The sequence below is a fragment of the Vitis vinifera genome, chromosome 3 (assembly GCF_030704535.1).
Source record: "Vitis vinifera cultivar Pinot Noir 40024 chromosome 3, ASM3070453v1".
NCBI classification, from domain to species: domain Eukaryota; kingdom Viridiplantae; phylum Streptophyta; class Magnoliopsida; order Vitales; family Vitaceae; genus Vitis; species Vitis vinifera.
The window spans coordinates 785,001-804,898 of record NC_081807.1 but is presented as its reverse complement, the minus strand read 5'-3'; the positions used below and the strand labels follow the sequence as shown (position 1 = coordinate 804,898).

At 36.4% G+C, this 19,898-nt stretch overlaps 1 pseudogene; it reads right to left on the bottom strand.

The window, feature by feature from the left end:
- Positions 1-1,432: 1,432 nt before the first annotated feature.
- On the bottom strand, positions 1,433-13,255 carry LOC109122295 (uncharacterized; annotated as a pseudogene).
- Between the last annotated feature and the right edge of the window lie 6,643 nt (positions 13,256-19,898).

Here is a 19,898-nt window from a genome sequence, read left to right as displayed (position 1 = left end):
TATAAAAAATCAAATATTTTGATTTTTTCTATTCAGTAAAAAATTTATAATAAGTCATAAAAAAGTAAAAAATCAACTTAAAACTTATTACTTAATTCTTACTTTAAGTATTAAAATTATTTGATAAAATTAATTTAAAATATATTCTAAATCATCAAATAAACCTATTGTGAACCCCGCATTTCTACTCATGCGCTTTCACTTGATGGCGAACTCGCTTTTTATTTGAAAATGATTTATTTACTAAGAAAATGACTTTGAGTCATCACTTATTTTTGTTTTATTTTTAAAGGGTAAACAAAATAAGAAAGAAAACCTTAAGTGTGACTCCTTATTTGGAAAAGGTGGTTTGTGAAAAACTGGATTGGGTTCAAGTCAGGTTACTTATCGGGAAGGTACGGTAAATACCGTAGCACCCCTCTAAGTCCCTAAAAACGGGTCTTTACTAATGAGATGAAACAATCATGACAATTAATAAGGAGATCAATGGGTATCAACATGATCACATACTGAAAGCCAAAGCATACATGGATGATGGTTAGAACGAGAGAGGATGCATACCTTGGCAGCAAATGACAATACGCTACCAGAAAATGGGGTTAGTGCCCGATCAATGAACATAAAACATGGTTCACATGCCACTAAATAGAGTGAGAAATCATCAGATATCACAATTCAATCCAATTTATTTTTAAATAAAGCTTCTCTGATGTTGGGCCCCTACCAAAGCCCAATTTATTTTTACATGAATCAATCCCATAAATCCCATCACTTGGAGTTATGAAATTTAATTCTTGCTTTTTTTAAAACATTTTAAAAAATCAGAGAAGATGTGAAAATTGCTAGTTAGAAAGAAAAATGGCAGCAAAATTTTATTGAAAGTGGAATTTTGATGAGCCTAAACATTAAAGAGTGATGAGGAAAAGTGAATTGAATCATTTGAAAGCTGGATTTTTCAAAAATCAGTTTTGAAGTCATACATGCAGGTATGGGCTGTGAAGAGGGGCTTAGGGAGGTGGACATGCAAACCAAAATTAGGCAAGAGTGGGATCTTAAGCTTGGGGTCTTGAGCTGGTCACTGAACCATATCACTGAATTTGAAATTTCTGATTCTATCTCACTTGGGTTTTGCTTTTCATAGTCTCGGCTAAGCGCAAGGGAACCACACCATACCAATAGTCCTTTCCACGGTACTTCATCTCAAGTGTTGAAATGCATCGAGCATCTCATTTATTTCAAATAGGTCAATGTCAGCAACCTCAAGACCAGCATTTCTTGCAGTAATTTGGATTGTAACAGCTGGACCTACACCAATGACACCAGGCTCCACACCCATAGCAGCATAACACCTGAACAACCCCAGGATAGGAAAACCCCTCTTCATAGCCAAACTTCTCTTCATGTGGAGGGCTCCTCTAGCATCATCATTCACCTAGCTAGCATTCCCAGCAGTTGTAGGCCCATCCCTTGCAAGTGCAGGCTTCGGCGTTGCTAGTGATTTCATATCCATATCAAGCCGGATGCCGTCATCCATAGAAATTATAACAGGCTTCACCTCTCCAGATTTTTAGATCCACAGTCTTAGTAGAAACTGGAATTAATTTTTCTTTGAGTTTGCCAACTGCACTTGCAGCAGCTGCACGCCTATGAGATTCAACAGCAGCCTAATCTTGCTCGTCTGGCCACCCCATAACGTTTTGCAACATTTTCAGAAGTAAGACCCATGGGAAGGAAACAATCTTGGGCTTAGAATTCTTGAATTCCTTAAGAACATCATAATAGGCTTCAAAAAGGCAACGCATGAGTTGGTTGCCATATTCCACCAAAATGACTTGCACTGATTCCGGGAGTGAACTTAGGATTTGAAGGGAGCTCCAATTGTGCTAAATCTTCTTGAGCCACTTCCTCCCATCGTTATTCTACTCACTATTAACAAGTTCCACACCAAAAGATTCCTTCATGGTATCAAGATTTTCATCAAAATCGGGTGATCTAAGCGACTGAGAAAGAGTGTATAAAAGTGGTGTCCAACATTCCTGCATTTGGACCAAGAGTAACTCCCACCATATCAGCAAGTTCATTGATTCGGCATCGCCATATGACTGTCATAAAAGTCTTCAGATGTGCAATGCAAAGACGGAAGGCTATAGTGGAGTAAGAGGCTATTCCAAACACATGGAATTTCTACTGAATACCAAGTTGTGTATGTTGAGATATTAGGAATGCTTTCCGTACATCATTCTTTCCTTATATTATTTAGTATTGAGATATTAGGAATGTTTAAATATTAGGAAAGTTGAGATATTAAGAATATTGAGATATTAGGAATATTGAGATATTAGGAAAGTTGAGATATTAGGATATTAGTTGTTATTTCCTTATATCATTCTTTCCTTGTATCATTCCTTCCCATTCTTAGAATGGTGATTACCCTCTATATATACTCTGTACATGAACGAATGAAAGTATGAATGGAAAAAACTACCATTTATCAATTTGAAGATGGTATCAGAGCCATGGAACTGAAATCCTGGATATTTTGTCGCTATGGTAGTCCGACAGCGATCATCCATCCTAAGACAAACCCTAATATTGATAAGTCAACCTTCAAATGCACTCACTGCAATAAGATTGATCCCACCAATCTGAATATCCCACAATTTCAAAGCAACGACTCTTGGTATGACCAGGAAAACAATGAGGAACCGAGGGTTTGAACCATGGACCTTTAGATCATGTTTAGGCTATCAACACTTTGTTATTAATGATAATAATCGTGATCAACGGAAGAAGGATTCTAAGAAAACCTCGATTGCAACTGTTGCCGAAATAAAAACAGAGGCTAATGTTGCTGAGAAAGCCTCTGCATTGGTAGCCGCTACAGATCATGGTGGTAAGTTTTTAAATACTTTTACACATGTTATTAATAGTGCATGGATAATTTATTCTGGTGCTACAGATCATATGACTTTTGATTCTAGACAGGTTTCACCCCTTAGACCTTCCTCACAAAAAATTGTTTCCACAGCCAATGGTAACACAACCCCAGTCATTGGGGAAGGATCCTTAATTCTTACTGATACTTTGAATTTGGATCTATTTTAGTTGTTCCATCTTTATATTACAATCTTTTGTCAGTTTCTCAAATCACCGCAGCCTTATCTTGTATTGTCATTTTTTGGCCTGGATTTTGTGTGATTAAGGACATCCAAACAAGACAGACGATTGGTTGTGGTATTAAGCGGGGAAAACTCTATTACTTGGACTTGCAGACAAAGGATTCAAATAAGTTGAAACAAGCCTTGATGGCAGATGGATCTGAGGGGGAGAAGAAAAAGTCTGAAATTTGGTTATGGCATCGACGTCTGGGACATGCTTCTTTTGGTTATTTAAAAAAATTGTTTCCTAGTTTGTTTGCAAAGAGTGATATTTCTGGTTTCCGTTGTGATATTTGTGAATTGGCTAAAAGCCATCGTATTTCGTTTCCGTTAATTTTGAACAAAAGTCCGTTTCCTTTTATGGTTATACATTCTGATGTTTGGGGCCCATCCAAAGTCCCAACTTTGAGTGGCTCACGTTGGTTTGTTACTTTTATTGATGATTGTACCAGAATGACATGGTTATGCTTGATGAAGACCAAAGATGAAGTGAACTTGTTGTTTCAAAAATTTCATAAAATGATTGAAACTCAGTACAATGCAAAGGTTCGGGTTCTGCGTAGTGATAATGGTGGAGAATATCAAAGTTCTGATCTTCAAAAGTATTTGGAAGGACATGGCATCATTCATCAGACTACTTGTTCCAATACACCCCAGCAAAATGGAGTCGCTGAACAGAAAAATCGGCACTTGTTAGAGGTTGTTCATGCTTCCTTGATAGCAGCAAAAACACCAATATCTTATTGGGGAGAAGCAATCACATCTGCAGCATACTTGATCAATCGGGTACCTTCTAGCTCAATTAACTTCCAAACACCTCTCCAAGCTCTTACTAATGCCGTAGTTGCCCCAACTGTCCCAAATCTACCTCTTCGTGTTTTTGGTTGTGTGGCATTTGTGCATCTACACAAACACCAACGCACCAAGTTAACTTCCCATGCATTGCAATGTGTGTTTGTTGGATATGCATTACACAAAAAGGGATATTGATGTTACCATCCTCCAACTCGACAAATGTATATTACAATGGATGTGGTGTTTCATGAATATTCGATGTATTTTTCATCTGAGTCTGAACTTCAGGGGGAGTACCATAAGGAAATTCAGACTCTCGATTATGATTATCATATCTCTAAGGATAATGAATCTGGACAATCTGAACTAGTGAACCAAGAAGCGGGTGAGTTGGATATGAGTGGTCAACAATTTGGGTCCGAAGATGTCTTCACTGAAATACCAAACCAATCGTCGTCTGTTGAAGGTGTGCTTAATTTGGAACCTGATCCATTCATGAAATGGTTACCACACCGTCATAATAGAGGTATTCCTAAACCCACATATGAACCTGAATTGTTTACCAAAGTCAAATATCCCATGAGCAACTATGTGTCTAACCATCGTTTGTCTGAATCAAATAAGTCATTTGTAAATCAATTATCTACTGTAGCTATTCCTAACAATGTGCAGGAAGCCTTAGCTGATCCAAGGTGGAAAGCAGCCATGAATGAAGAGATGAAATCATTGTAAAAGAATGAAACATGGGAACTCATAGAATGTCCACCAGGAAAGAAGCCAGTTAGGTGTCGTTGGATCTATACTATGAAGTACAAGGCAGATGGTAGTATTGAACGATTTAAAGCAAGACTGGTAGCAAAAGGGTACACTCAAACTTATGGAATTGACTACACAGAGACATTTGCACATGTAGCTAACATCAACACAGTTCGAGTATTACTGTCTTTAGCTGCAAACCTAGATTGGCCATTACAATAGTTCGATGTGAAAAATGTCTTTCTGCATGGCGAGTTATCTGAAGAAGTATATATGGATCTTCCACCAGAATGCATGGTGTCAGAAAAGCAATGTCAGAAGGTGTGCAAATTGAAGAAGTCATTGTATGGGTTGAAGCAATCCCCGAGAGCATGGTTTGGAAGGTTCACAAAGTCAATGAGAGCTTTTGGCTATCATCAAAGTAATTCAGATCACACCTTGTTCCTAAAAAAGCAACATGGTAAGATTACCGCGCTCATCGTATATGTGGATGACATGGTAGTTACAGGAAATGATCCTGAAGAAAGAAAAGTTCTGCAAAATTATCTATCTAGAGAATTCGAAATGAAAGATCTAGGTCCTCTGAAATACTTTCTTGGGATTGAAGTTTCTCGATCAAGTGAAGGAATTTTTCTGTCTCAAAGAAAGTATGCCTTAGATCTTTTACAGGAGACTGGAATGTCGGGATGTCAACCTGTTAATACACCAACAGAAGAAGGTCTGAAATTGTGTGTTGAGTCTAATCAAGTATCAACCGATAAGGGAAGATACCAGAGACTTGTGGGGAGATTAATGTACTTAGCTCATACAAGACCAGATCTTGCTTATGCATTGAGTGTAGTGAGTCAATACATGCATAATCCTGGAGAGCAACATATGAATGCAGTTATGCGTATTTTGAGGTATTTGAAGAATGCTCCTGGGAAGGGAATTTTGTTCGCTAAAAATGTTAATCATCAGAGTATAGAAGTATATACTGATGCTGATTGGGCCGGTGTACATCTGGTTACTTTACCTTTGTAGGTGGTAATCTTGTGACATGGAAAAGTAAGAAGTAGAATGTCGTCGCTCGTTCAAGTGCAGAAGCAGAATTTAGAGGTATGGCTCTAGGACTTTGTGAGGCATAATGGCTAAGACTTCTCTTACAGGATTTAGGTTACCTATCTAGGCAACCAATCCAATTGTTTTGTGACAATAAAGCCGCATGTGACATTGCTCATAATCTAGTACAACATGATCGTACAAAGCATGTTGAGGTGGATAGATTCTTCATTAAGGAAAAGTTGGATGATAAGATTGTGGAATTGCCTAAGATTCGATCAGAAGATCAATTGGCCGATATCCTCACCAAAGCTGTCTCAAGTCAAGTGTTCTCAAATTATTTAGTGTTGAGATATTAGGAATGTTTAAATATTAGGAAAGTTGAGATACTAAGAATATTGAGATATTAAGAATATTGAGATATTAGGAAAGTTGAGATATTAGGATATTAGTTGTTATTTCCTTATATCATTCTTTCCTTGTATCATTCCTTCCCATTCTTAGAATGGTGATTACCCTCTATATATACTCTGTACATGAACGAATGAAAGTATGAATGGAAAAAACTACCATTTATCAATTTGAAGAGTGTATAGCCTCAGAAATCTGATTAGTCTCTCCATTGAACTTGAGGATGAGAGAAGTAAAAACATAGATGGACACCAAACAACATGCAGTGGTCGACAAAGCAGCCCATAATCTTTGCATTTAGCTTCGTCTTGCTAATTAAGCCAAAAGAAGTCTGCATGGGTGCACCACAGGTTTGACATTCCTACCAAGCTCGCCAAATAAATCACGTGATGCGCAAGTCAACACATGATAGGACTAGTTCAAATTTTTGCTTCTTCCAGAATACTGATATTGGATTAAAGCTGACTCTAATTCTGGAACTGAACACAAACACTGTATTGTGGAGTTTAGATGCTCCCCATATTGAATAAACCGACATTGTAACCCATAATTTCCACTTAATTAATATAATTCTGGTCATCCATACTGACATTACTCATGCTTCTTCAGCCAACACCCTATTCCAGAGCAAAAGAACAAAGACCTTGGCATGATTTTAAACTCAGTCGAATGGGATGCGTGGGATAGAAATCAACCTCTGCTGTTGTAGAAGCTGACTGAAAAGCTTTCAGTGACTGATCAACAACCTCTTTCTTCTCGTTCTCATACTTAAACTCTGCCAGAGATCGATAATAGTCGCCTTTTGCCTGTACTCCGTGATCCACTTCGCATTCATACCCCTCTTCCAAGTCCTTTTCCTATCCATTGTTTTTAGCACCAACTTGGAAGAAAAGTTGTGACTGCTATGTCTTTATAATGAGTGACAAACTCGCAGAGTTCTCATGCTAAATCCCTGTTTCTTTTTTAGACGTTTAGGGGATTGATGAAATACCCATATGGTGATGCTGAATGGCTTTTGAATCCCTCAAGTTGTTGATGCCTTCTATGGAATTTTCGGATTCAGATTCCGTAGCTGACAATCCCCCCTTCGTATCATCATCATTCTCCATGGTTGATAAACATTCTCATGGCAATCGATGCAAATTCCATGTTTCCACATCTGTTTTATGATTTTCAGTCATTCCCATTCCCTCCCTCTCTTCCATGCATGCAGTAGAATGGGGGATCAAATGAGTAAAGTTCTGAAGCAACCTATAGCTTGAATGCGGGTTTGAGTGGTTGAGTGAGTGGGTGGGATAGAGAGAGAAATGGATTGGATGATGTGATGAAAGATTTAGAGGATGGTGAGATGAAGGCATGAGTTAAATGAAGTATGAAGGTTAATATGATAGGAATGTGGTGAGGTTATGTGGTCGGGTGAAGTTGAAAGTAATGGGTATGAGAGGTGGTTGGTGGAATAGGTACTGGAAATGCAATGAGAAAGGTGGGTTTCATGGATATTGAGGGGTGAAGCTATGGGTATGATGGTGGAATAAGCAACTGGTAATGAGTGTAGGGAGCATGAAGGGTGGTAGGATGAGTATGACGGAATGTGAAGGTTGGGAGGATAACGAGATGGAAGTGGCCATGCGAGTTGATACCATGTGCATGTAGAGAGCATATCCGTCATGGGTGGGGTCAGCGTGGCTGACACCATATCCAGAATCCAGAACAATTCCAACTGTACGTCCACTGGCATAAAGAGAAAGAACAGCCTGGATGTCAACCTACATAGCAGCTCACTCCATATTTAGGTAACTTATTTCAAAGCCTTGAGCTCGGATTTCATCAATGTAGCTGGCCATAAAAACTGCAGCATCCCTAAATATGTCCACCTTGGTAATGGTAGACCCAAAAATGGAATGGGCCCTACAAGCTTCAGCTCATTGGGATGTGCCTTTACAACATCAAGGAACCATTGCAGCTCTCTCTCTCTCTCTCTCTCTCTCTCTCTCTCTCTCTATCTCTCTCTGCGGGGTCGGGTCTTGAGCACTAATTGTTGAGATATTAGGAATGCTTTCCTTATATCATTCTTTCCTTATATCATTTAGTGTTGAGATATTATGAATATTTAGATATTAGGAAAGTTGAGATATTATGAATATTGAGATATTAGGAATATTGAGATATTAAGAATATTGAGATATTAGGAAAATTGAGATATTAGGATATTAGTTGTTATTTCCTTATATCATTCTTTCCTTGTATCATTCTTTCACATTCTTAGAATGGTGATTACCTTCTATATATACTCTGTACGTGAATGAATGAAAGTATGAATGAAAAAACTACCATTTATCAATTTTAAGATGGTATCAGAGCCATGGAACTGAAATCCTGGACATTTTGTCGCTATGGTAGTCCGACAGCGATCAACCATCCTAAGACAAGCCCTAATATTGATAAGTCAACCTTCAAATGCACTCACTACAATAAGACTGGTCCCACCAGTTTGGATATCCCACAATTTCAAAGCAACGACTCTTGGTATGACCAGGAAAACAATGAGGAATCGAGGGTTTGAACCATGGACCTTTAGATCATGTTTAGGCTATCAACACTTTGTTATTAATGATAATAATCGTGATCAACGGAAGAAGGATTCCAAGAAAACCTCGACTGCAACTGTTGCCAAAATAAAAACAAAGGCTAATGTTGCTTAGAAAGCCTCTGCATTGGTAGCCGCTACTAATTATGGTGGTAAGTTTTTAAATACTTTTACACCTATTATTAATAGTGCATAGATAATTGATTCTGGTGCTACAGATCATATGACTTTTGATTCTAGACAGGTTTCACCCCTTAGACCTTCCTCACAAAAAATTGTTTCCACAGCCAATGGTAACACAACCCCAATCATTGGGGAAGGATCCTTAACTCTTACTGATACTTTGAATTTGGATTCTGTTTTAGTTGTTCCATCTTTAGATTACAACCTTTTGTCAGTTTCTCAAATCACTACAGCCTTATCTTGTATTGTCATTTTTTGGCCTGAATTTTGTGTGATTAAAGACATCCAAACAAGACAGACGATTGGTTGTGGTATTAAGCGGAGAAAACTCTATTACTTGGACTTGCAATCAAAGGATTCAAATAAGTTGCAACAAGCCTTGATGGCAGATGGATCTGAGGAGGAGAAGAAAAAGTCTGAAATTTGGTTATGGCATCGACGTCTGAGACATGCTTCCTTTGGTTATTTAAAAAAATTGTTTCCTAGTTTGTTTGCAAAGAGTGATATTTCTGGTTTCCGTTGTGATATTTGTGAATTGGCTAAAAGCCATCGTGCTTCGTTTCCGTTAATTTTGAATAAAAGTCCGTTTCCTTTTATGGTTATACATTCTGATGTTTGGGGCTCATCCAAAGTCCCAACTTTGAGTGGCTCACGTTGGTTTGTTACTTTTATTGATGATTGTACCATAATGACATGGTTATGCTTGATGAAGACCAAAGATGAAGTGAACTTGTTGTTTCAAAAATTTCATAAAATGATTGAAACTCAATACAATGCAAAGGTTCGGGTTCTGCGTAGTGATAATGGTGGAGAATATCAAAGTTCTGATCTTCAAAAGTATTTGGAAGGATATGGCATCATTCATCAGACTACTTGTTCCAATACACCCCAACAAAATGGAGTCGTTGAATGAAAAAATCGGCACTTGTTAGAGGTTGTTCGTGCTTCCTTGATAGCAGCAAAAACACCGATATCTTATTGGGGAGAAGCAATCACATCTGCCGCATACTTGATCAATCGGGTACCTTCTAGCTCAATTAACTTTCAAACACCTCTCAAAGCTCTTACTAATGTCGTAGTTGCCCCAACCGTCCCAAATCTACCTTCTCGTGTTTTTGGTTGCGTGGCATTTGTGCATCTACACAAGCACCAACGCACCAAGTTAACTTCTCATGCATTGCAATGTGTGTTTGTTGGATATGCATTGCACAAAAAGGGATATCGATGTTACCATCCTCCAACTCGACAAATGTATATTACAATGGATGTGGTGTTTCATGAAAATTTGATATATTTTTCATCTGAGTCTGAACTTCAGGGGGAGTACCATAAGGAAATTCAGACTCTCGATTATGATTATCATATCTCTAAGGAAGATGAATCTGGACAATCTGAACTAGTGAACCAGGAAGCGGGTGAGTTGGATATGAGTGGTCAACAATTTGGGTCCAAAGATGTCTTCATTGAAATACCAAACCAATCGTCGTCTGTTGAGGGTGTTCTTAATTTGGAACCTGATCCATTCATGAAACGGTTACCACACCGTCATAATAGAGGATTCCTAAACCCACATATGAACCTGAATTGTCTACCAAAGTCAAATATCCCATTAGCAACTATGTGTCTAACCATCGTTTGTCTGAATCAAATAAGTCATTTGTAAATCAATTATCTACTGTAACTATTCCTAACAGTGTGCAGGTAGCCTTAGCTGATCCAAGGTGGAAAGCAGCCATGAATGAAGAGATGAAATCATTGCAGAAGAATGAAACATGGGAACTCGTAGAATGTCCATCAGGAAAGAAGCCAGTTGGGTGTCGTTGGATCTATACTGTGAAGTACAAGGCAGATGGTAGTATTGAATGATTTAAAGCAAGACTAGTAGCAAAATGGTACACTCAAACTTATGGAATTGACTACATAGAGACATTTGCACCTGTAGCTAAGATCAACATAGTTCGAGTATTACTGTCTTTAGCTGCAAACCTAGATTGGCCATTACAACAATTCGATGTGAAAAATGTATTTCTGCATGGTGAGTTATCTGAAGAAATATACATGGATCTTCCACCAGGATGCATGGTGCCAGAAAAGCAATGTCAGAAAGTGTGCAAATTGAAGAAGTCGTTGTATGGGTTGAAGCAATCCCCGAGAGCATGGTTTGGAAGGTTCACAAAGTCAATGAGAGCTTTTGGCTATCGTCAAAGTAATTCAGATCACACTTTGTTCCTAAAAAAGCAACATGGTAAGATTACCGCACTCATCGTATATGTTGATGACATGGTAGTTATAGGAAATGATCCTGAAGAAAGACAAGCTCTGCAAAATTATCTATCTAGAGAATTCGAAATGAAAGATCTAGGTCCTCTGAAATACTTTCTTGGGATTGAAGTTTCTCGATCAAGTGAAGGAATTTTTCTATCTCAAAGAAAGTATGCCTTAGATCTTTTACAGGAGACTGGAATGTCGGGATGTCAACCTGTTAATACACCAATAGAAGAAGGTCTGAAATTGTGTGTTGAGCCTAATCAAGTATCAACCGATAAGGAAAGATACCAAAGACTTGTGGGAAGATTAATGTACTTAGCTCATACAAGACCAGATCTTGCTTATGCATTGAGTGTAGTGAGTCAATACATGCATAATCGTGGAGAGCAACATATGAATGCAGTCATGCGTATTTTGAGGTATTTGAAGAATGCTCCTAGGAAGGGAATTTTGTTCGCTAAAAATATTGATCATCAGAGTATAGAAGTATATACTGATGCTGATTGGGCCGGTGCAGTGGATGATAGGCGATCCACATCTGGTTACTTTACCTTTGTAGGTGGTAATCTTGTGACATGGAAAAGTAAGAAACAGAATGTCGTCGCTCGTTCAAGTGCAGAAGCGGAATTTAGAGGTATGGCTCTAGGACTTTGTGAGGCATTATGGCTAAGACTCCTCTTACAGGATTTAGGTTACCTATCTAGGCAACCAATCCGATTGTTTTGTGACAATAAAGCCGCATGTGACATTGCTCATAATCCAGTACAACATGATCGTACAAAGCATGTCGAGGTGGATAGATTCTTCATTAAGGAAAAGTTGGATGCTAAGATTGTGGAATTGCCTAAGATTCGATTAGAAGATCAATTGGCCGATATCCTTACCAAAGCTGTCTCAAGTCAAGTGTTTTCAAAAATTTTAGACAAGTTGGGCATGTGTGACATCTATGCACCAACTTGAGGGGGAGTGTTGAGATATTAGGAATGCTTTCCTTATATCATTCTTTCCTTATATCATTTAGTGTTGAGATATTAGGAATGTTTAGATATTAGAAAAGTTGAGATATTATGAATATTGAGATATTAGGAATATTGAGATATTAGGAATATTGAGATATTAAGAATATTGAGATATTAGGAAAGTTGAGATATTAGGATATTAGTTGTTATTTCCTTATATCATTCTTTCCTTATATCATTCTTTCACATTCTCAGAATGGTGATTACCTTCTATATATACTCTGTACGTGAACGAATGAAAGTATGAATGAAAAAACTACCATTTATCAATTTTAAGCAGCTCTCTCTCTCTCTTTCTTTCTCTCTCTCTCTCTCTCTCTCTCTCTCTCTCTCTCCGTCTCTCTCTGCGGGGGTAGGGTCTTGAGCACTAATGTCCAGGTTATGGAGAAAATGTTAAGGAGGGATGACGGCTCAGGTACATACCAAATGTACATCAAGATGATCCCCATTATGCGCATGACATATGCAGTAATTTCAAGTAACATCACATGGATATGACATCTGTTTGCATATTTGCCAGAGCAACAACAATCATTCAGTCATTTAATGAAGCTGATTATGCTTATTAGCTTGATTAAGAGAATGCCCCGACATCGAAATGTGTAATCTCCCCCAAAGAGCTGAATAAAAGTAGAAGGAACCAAGAAGGGGAGCATCGTTAAGGCAACCCACAAGGTAACCTTCGCAGACCACCAACCAAAATGCTACAATTCTCTAGGCTTGTGCGACATGGATATACCAGTTGTTGAGAGGAACATTGTGAAATAGAAAGTAAAACATCTAAGGTTTAACGTGCAAAATTCCTTCTGCTCCCAAACAATCTCGCACACCCTTGCACCCTTGTAGTTTCTCCATCTCTGTCAGGGCACCATGGCCATATCCCGAATTGCCCATGCTAGTAGATTAGTAATGAAGAACATCAAACCATATACATATCTAGCCATCCAAGGGTTTGGACGGTTCTAAAATTGGCTAGACCAGGATGCTTCCATGGCTTCAGGATGCCGCCCATTGTCGCTATTTGCACCACTCTCCATTTATACCTGAATGTCGGCAACACTCCTCATCGCAGAGATCATAAATGGTGTGAGGCGAAGACGGGTCCTATTTCACCAGACTCTCTTTACCTGCACTGCTGAGAAAGAACCAGTCTGACACCAATGACCATTGTCTTCTTTACCTGGACTCTCTCAGAAGCATTTTGATCAAAACGACCAACCCAAACATGATGCCCAACTTTCTTAAAAAATACCAGAAACAGAAGAGAGGGTGAAGAAAAACAGAGCATGCACAAGAGAAGATAATACCACTAAATCCAACTCCATTTTATGAGGATCAAGGAGCTTTTAAGAGCTGGTGGGAATTTTTGAGTGGTTTTAACACATGAACAACGGCATAACCACCATGCAACTCATTCAGGTGAAACAGAGACCAAGCAAACAGAATGAGAAACAGTCTTAACACATTAGATAGCAAAAAAAAAACATCCAAATATCAGCAAGAAGCGTAATATGACTGTAACAATGGAAAACCTGGGGTGTGAGATAGTTAAACCTAAGTGATTCTTCTCGAGGAAAAGTTGCTTAGCTTACAGCAGGTAGCAATCTCCCAACTCTGTTTCTTCGTTTCCTCTGTAAAGACTCTTTTTCAACAACCTCTCCTCTGTAACTAGCTTAGCTCTCTCTTGCTTGCAACCCCTAAGCTAAAAAAAAAAAATATCTCTCCTAGCAACCCAAATCAACCTCTCCAACCAGCCGACAACTTTCTCAATCTCACTTCCTCCATAACCTCTCCTCTCAACCCAAAAACAAGAATTTCTCATCGCCTCCTTTTCCTAGTAAACTTTCTCTCAAGCAAAGAAAAAATGCCCTAGAAAATCTTCTCTCTCGTTTGCTTGCCTCCCAAGCTAAAATGAACACACCCTCAAAATCTCTCACCTCTCCCAAAACTGAATACCCTCCTCCGTCTACCCCTCTGGCTTGCTCTCCAAGTTAACCTATCCAACCAGCCTGCAACTCTCTTTGTCTCACCTCTTCCATTACCTCTCATCTCAACCCAAAAGCAAGAATATCTCATCGCCTCTTTTTCCTGGTAATCTTGCTCTCAATCAAAAGAAAAAATGCCCCAGAAAATCCTCCATCTCGTTTGCTTGCTTCCCAAGCTAAAATGAACACACCCTCAAAATCTGTCACCTCTCTCAAAATTGAATACACTCCTCCATCTACCCTTCTGGCTTGCTCTCCAAGTAAACCTCTCAAAAAATATCTCTGAAACCAGTAACAAAATCACCTCCCCCTCTAACGTCCTACAGCTTTCTCATAATATCAAGGTGTCTCTTCCCCATTGCATCCTCTACCCACTAACGTGATTCTCCACCAGCCAATCAGGAGGCAGCACGTGGCCACCCAGAATCGTGACACCTGGCAAAATAAGCTGTAGAAAATGCATGAAAATGAGCCCCAAAATGGGGTCAACACATATTTATCTCCATAAATTATAAATGGGGTAAAGAAAGTCTAGTAATAATAGAGATTATGGATTAGTAAAAAAGATCATTAATATAATTAGTACATATGATTGTAAAAAGGTAAAATAAATATGTGGATTTATAAATAAGTGAATTATTTTTACTTATTATTTAAAAGTTATTTTTAACTTTAAGTTATACCATTAAGTTATTTTATCAAACATATTTAATTTACTGAATGACTTAAATTAAGTTATTAAGTCTCTTCTTAACTCAATTTTTTTTTTCTTTCATTCTTTCTCAAATTTATGTGGGATGATTATTTGTGGTCTTAGTTATATTTAAAATCAAATATTATGTTGGAAATATTACTATCATTTTGGGTTATATAAAATATTTTATTTATTAAACAATGGATTGTCATGAAAGGATAATTTTTTTATTAGAAAATAATTCATTTTTGGAAAGCAATAAAGCACATTATTAGAATTAATGACTCACCATAAACACATTATGTAAGATAAATCAACCAAAGAGCTAGTTTTATTCTTCTTTTTTTCTACACATAAATTATGAACATATCTTTAATTCAAAAGAATAGTTTTTCCCTAGACTTTTCCCTTTATCCTTTTTTTTTTTCCTTTTTAAATAAAATATGAGTGTGAAATAACAAAACTATCATTTTGTCTTTAATTCAAGATGGTGTTGGTTTTTTCGTTGAATAGAAAAATCGAATATTTTGATTTTTTTTATTTAACTAAAAATAATATATTGATATTAACTAATATAATTAAATTAAATCTATTGATAACAACTTCTCTTTAATTATATTAAGTGATATCAAGAAATTATCTTTAAATGAATAAATAAATAAATAAATCAAATATTTTATCTTTTTTTATTCAATTAAAAAACAAACACAACTTAACTCTTTTCTTTAACTCCATTTTTCTTTCTTTTGTTTTCTTTCATTTTGTTTCCTTTCATTTTTTTCTCAAGTGCGTGCAACCATTCTTTGATTTTTTTTTTATTTTTTTTTTTTTAAGGATGAAAAGGGAATAAAGAAAAAAATGAAATTAAAAAAGAGGGTTAGGGTTTGAATCATTACCATTAAAAGGTTAAAGAAAGTGATAATTTTGTCATTTCATATTAATAATCTATTACTAAAAAAATGAAGTAGGTGTAGGGAAATATTAGGTGGATGTGTTTCACAAATGGAATGTTATTTAAACTTTTTTTTCTCTTAAATTGAATAAAAATTTTAAGAAATAAAAAATAAAATTTCATTATACATTCTAAAATTCAATTCACATGCAATTTATTAAATTAGATTTTTTACACTCTTACAAAAAGGATAAAGACGAAAACAAAAGAAATAATTAAATTTATGTATAAGGATATAGTCAATTATTCTTAAATATCCTTTGAACAAAATTGTACTTTTTGTCTTTTCTTTTCTTTTCTTTTCTTTTATTTTCTTTCCTAAATTTAAGGGGGGGAAATGTCATGTAGTAAGTGTCAAAAATGAATGTTAATATTCAATCAAAAAATGTCACCACCGACGGCTAAGCTGAGCACCAACTTCAAATCTTTCCTTTTCACACTTGAAACAAAAATTATAGTTTTCCTTCTTCAAGACTAAAACTTTATCTTCAAATTTAATTTATAAAAACAAAAAAAAAATGATATAAAAATATTAATAATAATTTGAAAACAAAAAATTAAATTATCTTAATTTAATTAATAATAAGCCCTTAAAAAAAATCATAAAATTTAAATTTTAAAAATCATTATTTAACATAACATTTCTATCTATAAAATTTATATTTAAATAAAAAATCACAAATATTACTTGTACTTGTAATCATTTAAAATCTTTCCTTTTTTCATAGAATAAAAATAAAAATTCTTTTCTTTCTCAAAATGTTTTAAATTTAAATTTGATTTATCAAAACACATCCCAATATATTTTCCAACACAATAATTGAAACTATTTAATTTCCATATTAAATTAGTATTATTTTTGTATATTTGAATAATGAGAGCATAAAGATAGTTGGTAGGATTTTGTAGGTAGCTCATTAAATAACAAATTATATTTAAATATTTAATAATATATTATAAAAAAATTATAATATTTAGATATGTATGATATGTATGTAATTATTTTTTATAAGTTTTTTTAAATTTTATAATGACATACTTACACGTGTAATTTTATTGTTGGGTCAAAATGTGGGTAGTAGTAATTTGTTCAACAAAGAAGAGAGGAATAAAGGACAATTTTTCATTGAATAGTTGAATGCATGGCCACAGATACTCCCCTTTGTGGTGAATAGCGATAACGACCGAAGTGGGACCATCTTAGTTGGATTGAAAGGGCAAGGCGTAGAGGCTACAAAAACAGATGATTGGGGTGTAGTAAAGCTCAAGTGGTCAGTCATGGCGCCTAGAGTTTCTCTCCTGCTCTCATTCCTTTTTTCTTCTCTCCTCCTCCTCCATTTCCTTTCTCAGGCAACTTCCTCAAGCCCCTCACATGTCGGGCCTTTCAGGGCATCTAGAGAGCTTTGGGTCTTTTAACCATCTAGAGGGATCCAAAAAGGGAGACAAAAGGGAAGGCATTCAGAAGATGAAACAGTACATTCAACGCTACGGCTACATGAGCTCTATCCATTATTCCCAAATGGGTAGTGATGATTTCAACAACGCCTTGGAGTCTTCCCTCAAAGCCTTTCAGACCTTCTACCATCTGACGCCCCAACAGCCATGTTGATGTCCAGACCAAGATTGATACAAAGTAAAAAAGAAAAGGAAACGTATGCAATTTGTAAAGCTCTCTCTGTTATTCATCTGATAAAATAATGGCCTATAAATAGGCAGTACATGTAGAACAGAAAACAACTAAGTCTACCACACTAAGACATTAACCTCAACTCCTATAAACTAGGCAAAGAAAAAGCTACTTTCTTGTAACCACTAAACAAATGACTAAGGATTCGGTCAAACAACAAACTTCCAAAAAACAAATAATGGAGCTTTCAAATAAATAAGTAAATAATATTAAAAATAAATCTCTAACACCCTCCCTTAAACTGATATATGTATAAATCAGTTTAGAGAAAATGACTTCAACAATCCAACAGCAATACTAAGCTTCTTCTTAAACAATATCCTTTGAAGAGCATACTCCAAGCATTCTTCTAAGCTTCATAAAGACGGGAGGCTTGAGAGGCTTGGTTAACAAATCTGCAGTTTGATCTTCACTCTTACAAAACACCAACTCAATAACACCATTCTTGCATAAATCACGTAGAAAATGGAATCTCACATCAATATGCTTGCTCCTTCCATGTAGAACAGGATTCCTTGACAACTTAGTTGCAGAAACATTATCACAGTAGATTAAAGTTGGACTTTGTTGCTGATTGTGTAGAACTCCAAGTGACCTTTGTAACCAAATAGGTAGGACATGAGCTTGATGTTGCTGCAACAAACTCAGCTTCAGTAGTTGATAGTGCCACTATTTGTTGCTTCTTTAATGACCAACTTACAGCTCAAGAGCTTATTATAAACACAGAACCAGATGTACTCTTCCTATCATCAAGGTCTCTAGCATAATCACTATTTGAAAAACCAATCAGCCTTGATTTTCCAGTAGTTTTATACATGATTACAAAATATGTTGTACCTTTCAAGTAACGAAAAATTCTCTTTGCAGCTAAGAGATGAACTTCAGATGGATTCTCCATGTATCTATTGATTAGACTCACAGCATACATGATGTATGGTCTTGTGGATGTCAAATACATGAGACTCCCAACAATCTGTTTGTATAAAGTAGCATTCACCATTTTTCCTGCTCCATGTTTTGTGAGTTTCAGACCAAGTTCAGTTAGAGTCAAAACTGGATTGCAATCCTTCATTTGGAACCTGTCTAAAATTTCAAAGACATGTTTCTTTTGTGAAATAAAGATACCAGTAGGAGATTGCACTACTTCAATGATAAGAAAATAGCGCATCAACCCCAAATCTATCATATCAAATTCATTCATCATAGATTTCTTAAAATCAGCAAGCATGACTCCATCATTACTAACATAAATAAGATCATCAACATATAAGCAAACTATAAGCATCTTCCCATCTACTCCAAATTTAGTATAAAGTGTAAACTCATAAGGATATTTAAGAAAACCTTCCTTAACAAAGTAGGCATCTATACAACTATACCAAGCTCTAGGTGCTTGTTTTAGTCCATATAATGCCTTTTTTAACTTGTATACTTGGTTTTCGTGACCTGGCTTCACATATCTAGGTGGTTGATCAATGTACACCTTTTCTTCCAATTCCCCATGCAAAAATGTTGACTTTACATCCAACTAATAAACAGGCCATGAATTTTGGGCAGTAGTGGCTAACACCAACCGAATAGTGTCTAGTCTTGCTATTGGAGCAAACACTTCTTTGTAGTCAACACCGAATTCTTGTTTATACCCCTTTGCAACGAGTCGAGCCTTGTACTTATCAATTTCTCCATTCTCATTCAATTTTGTCTTGTAAACCCACTTGACACCAATAGTCTTGTGTTCTTTTGGAAGATCAGTCAGCTCCCAAGAATTATTCATTTCAATAGCAGCAATTTCACTATCCATCGTCTTTCGCCATTTTGATTCTTTGACAGCATCTTCCAAAAATTGTAGGATCACAATCTGAAAAAAGAGCAAAGTGAGTAATAGGATCCTCAGATTGTTCAATTCCTGTTACCTCATAATCTATCATCCATCCAAGCCTCTTTCGAACAGGATGAAGACATGATTCAACTGTTGAATCAGTGGATTCTGCTGCTGTTGGTGAAGTTTCAGCGGCTGTTGGAGCTTCATTTTGTGAATTTTTAGGGACATAAGCTGCTGGAATTTGTGGTTGTAGGGGTTGTTGTCTTTCTTCATCAAGAATGACTGGAGTAGGTTGTTGTCTATTCCAATCCCAAGTGTTCTCCTCATCAAAAATGACATCTCTACTGGTGACAATCTTCTTCGTGAGTGGGTTGAACAATTTATATGCTTTAGATGTTTCACTTACATTGAGAAAGACACATTTTTCCCCCTTTATCATCAAGTTTTTTCCTTTTCTAATCTGGGACATGTGCATAAGCAATACAATCAAAAATCTTGAAGTAATCTATAGCTGGTTTGCGCCCACTCCAAGCCTCCTTG